The sequence below is a fragment of the Lampris incognitus genome, chromosome 11 (assembly GCF_029633865.1).
Source record: "Lampris incognitus isolate fLamInc1 chromosome 11, fLamInc1.hap2, whole genome shotgun sequence".
In the NCBI taxonomy this organism is placed as follows: Eukaryota; Metazoa; Chordata; class Actinopteri; order Lampriformes; family Lampridae; genus Lampris; species Lampris incognitus.
This window is the reverse complement of record NC_079221.1, coordinates 45,698,685-45,702,749: the sequence shown is the minus strand read 5'-3', so window position 1 is coordinate 45,702,749 and position 4,065 is coordinate 45,698,685.

The window sequence follows — 4,065 nt, the reverse complement described above, 5'->3', positions numbered from 1 at the left end:
TTCTCCCCGTGGGAACTGTCCGTCGGTGTCAAGTCCCGTGTGAGAGCGTGAGACGCTCCGCCAGCTCCCTGACACCACGGAGGCACTTTTAGGAAAGCACAGCGCAGATGAGCGTTTCTGCTGCGGCGACTGTAACTTACTTCCTCCCGGCGACTGTAACTTACTTCCTCCCGGCGACTGTAACTTACTTCCTCCCAGCGACTGTAACTTACTTCCTCCCGGCGACTGTAACTTACTTCCTCCCAGCGACTGTAACTTACTTCACTTACTTCCTCCCGGCGACTGTAACTTACTTCCTCTTCCCGGCGACTGTAACTTACTTCCTCTTCCCGGCGACTGTAACTTACTTCCTCCCGGCGACTGTAACTTACTTCCTCCCGGCGACTGTAACTTACCTCTTCCCGGCGACTGTAACTTACTTCCTCCCGGCGACTGTAACTTACCTCTTCCCGGCGACTGTAACTTACTTCCTCCCGGCGACTGTAACTTACTTCTTCCCGGCGACTGTAACTTACCTCTTCCCGGCGACTGTAACTTACTTCCTCCCGGCAACTGTAACTTACCTCTTCCCGGCGACTGTAACTTACTTCCTCCCGGCGACTGTAACTTACCTCTTCCCGGCGACTGTAACTTACTTCCTCCCGGCGACTGTAACTTACTTCTTCCCGGCGACTGTAACTTACCTCTTCCCGGCGACTGTAACTTACTTCCTCCCGGCGACTGTAACGTACTTCCTCCCGGCGACTGTAACTTACTTCCTCCCGGCGACTGTAACTTACTTCCTCCCGGCGACTGTAACTTACTTCTTCCCGGCGACTGTAACTTACCTCTTCCCGGCGACTGTAACTTACTTCCTCCCGGCGACTGTAACTTACTTCCTCCCGGCGACTGTAACTTACTTCCTCCCGACGACTGTAACTTACTTCTTCCCGGCGACTGTAACTTACTTCCTCCCGGCGACTGTAACTTACTTCCTCCCGACGACTGTAACTTACTTCCTCCCGGTGACTGTAACTTACTTCCTCCCGGCGACTGTAACTTACTTCCTCCCGGCGACTGTAACTTACTTCCTCCCGGCGACTGTAACTTACTTCCTCCCGGCGACTGTAACTTACTTCTTCCCGGCGACTGTAACTTACTTCCTCCCGGCGACTGTAACTTACCTCTTCCCGGCGACTGTAACTTACTTCCTCCCGGCGACTGTAACTTACTTCCTCCCGGCGACTGTAACTTACTTCCTCCCGGCGACTGTAACTTACTTCCTCCCGGCGACTGTAACTTACCTCTTCCCGGCGACTGTAACTTACTTCCTCCCGGCGACTGTAACTTACCTCTTCCCGGCGACTGTAACTTACTTCTTCCCGGCGACTGTAACTTACCTCTTCCCGGCGACTGTAACTTACTTCCTCCCGGCAACTGTAACTTACCTCTTCCCGGCGACTGTAACTTACTTCCTCCCGGCGACTGTAACTTACCTCTTCCCGGCGACTGTAACTTACCTCTTCCCGGCGACTGTAACTTACTTCTTCCCGGCGACTGTAACTTACCTCTTCCCGGCGACTGTAACTTACTTCCTCCCGGCGACTGTAACTTACCTCTTCCCGGCGACTGTAACTTACTTCCTCCCGGCGACTGTAACTTACTTCCTCCCGGCGACTGTAACTTACCTCTTCCCGGCGACTGTAACTTACTTCCTCCCGGCGACTGTAACTTACTTCCTCCCGGCGACTGTAACTTACTTCCTCCCGGCGACTGTAACTTACTTCCTCCCGGCGACTGTAACTTACTTCTTCCCGGCGACTGTAACTTACTTCCTCCCGGCGACTGTAACTTACTTCCTCCCGGCGACTGTAACTTACCTCTTCCCGGTGACTGTAACTTACTTCTTCCCGGTGACTGTAACTTACTTCCTCCCGGCGACTGTAACTTACTTCTTCCCGGCGACTGTAACTTACTTCCTCCCGGCGACTGTAACTTACTTCCTCCCGGCGACTGTAACTTACTTCCTCCCGGCGACTGTAACTTACCTCTTCCCGGTGACTGTAACTTACTTCTTCCCGGCGACTGTAACTTACTTCCTCCCGGCGACTGTAACTTACTTCTTCCCGGTGACTGTAACTTACTTCCTCCCGGCGACTGTAACTTACTTCCTCCCGGCGACTGTAACTTACTTCCTCCCGGTGAACTTTGATTAATTTTGCCAATTTCAAATGGGCGACGGTGGGGACTGAAAGTCAAACCACTTAACGTGAGCGGTAACCACAATTTCATTTTTTCTTTGTTTCTAAATATTAAATATAGCCCGGCCATAAGTGTCCTTGTATAAGCTGGAAAAAAAAGAAGTGTAAAAAAAAAACTTGGAAGCTGAACATTTTTGATAAAAAGTATTTTTGGAACATGTTGCATAAGACACTGACTGATGTATCATACGTACCCTGGTTTCTCTGTGGGGTTCAGATGGGTGGAGGCCTCGGAGGGCCCTGCTGCCGCCGCTGCAGCAGCAGGGCCCTCCGACGGTGCAGCAGCAGCAGCAGCTCCGGGCCGTCCACCGGGACGCAACACAACTTAATTTGCATGGTTTTCACGTCGTTGGGTCGAGTGAACTTGTTTTGAATATTAATGTGTGGCTTTAATTGTAGCTGATTAATTTCAGTAAAGTAGCCTATGCGATTAGTTTTTTTTTGTTTGTTTTTTTTTTGCAATATATTATTTGTAAAAGACTCGATTTCATTGTTTTTGATTGTTGTGCGTCATGTCCTTATAAATAAAATAATTCACAGTACTTGTATGTTGAAGTGTGTGTGTGGTTTTTTCTTACTCGGGGCCTTTCCAGGCCAGACTGCCCGTGCTCACCCGACCATATCACTTGTGGTTTTATTCCCTTGCCTAAACCAACAGAACAGTCATCTGACAGATATGCTGCAGCGCAACGCACCCCACCCAGGATACCGGAGAGCAAACAACAGGTGGCGTTTTCATGACCACGTAGCAGGACCCGAGCGCGAGCCCAGAAGCCTCACGACACCTGCAAGCGGAGTCTGCATCGCGGCAAGGTCACGGTGCGCGCCGACTCCGCGCCGTCCGGATGTGCCGTAGTGAAACAGGTAAGGGGAGGGGGGAGGAGGTTGCGTTGGGATTTGGATGAGCTGGACATGGTCTCTAACTTGGGATTTGGGTGAGCTGGACATGGTCTCTAACTTGGGATTTGGGTGGAGTTGGGATTTGGGTGGAGTTGGACGTGGTCTCTAACTTGGGATTTGGGTGAGTTGGACATGGTCTCTAACTTGGGATTTGGGTGGAGTTGGACGTGGTCTCTAACTTGGGATTTGGGTGAGTTGGACATGGTCTCTAACTTGGGATTTGGATGAGCTGGACATGGTCTCTAACTTGGGATTTGGGTGGAGTTGGACGTGGTCTCTAACTTGGGATTTGGGTGGAGTTGGACATTGTCTCTAACTTGGGATTGGTCTCTAACTTGGGTTTTGGGTGAGCTGGTCGAGGACTTCAAATTGTCCTTGTGACACGGGACTATTAGACAACCGGGAACCGGTTTTACATCTCCCGAGACTCGTAAATAAACCCACGCTGCCGCGCGCCCGGTGCGGCGGCACGCGTACGTTTCCCAAAATGTTGCGTTGCAGCGGAACCACAACTCTGCGGACTGCCCGCTTGCCTCCGCTACAGCAGCGGGTCTCAAGTCGGTCCTCAGTGTTGCTGTTTTTAATCGCCGGCTACTTAATTGCTTTCACCTGGCGTGACTGCTGCTCCATGACCGCTAACGTGCGTGGGGGGGTTAGACCTGATTTTTATGGGGGGGGGGTTGTAGTCATTACTGTACGACACCGCGTTACGTTTAACAGCCGCTGTTGGTCACGTGCCACTCAAGAGTCTGTAAAACAGGACAGCGCGCCGCGTCAGCGTGCGTAATGCGTCCTCCACTCCCCCCTCCCCCCGCATGTGATTACGAGGCGTCTTCAGGCTGATATGAGCGCACCTGTTGTATCCGGTTGTTCGCTTGCAGGGGGGGACACCTTGGTTTGAGTCCGGCGCATAGCTTCTCGCCTT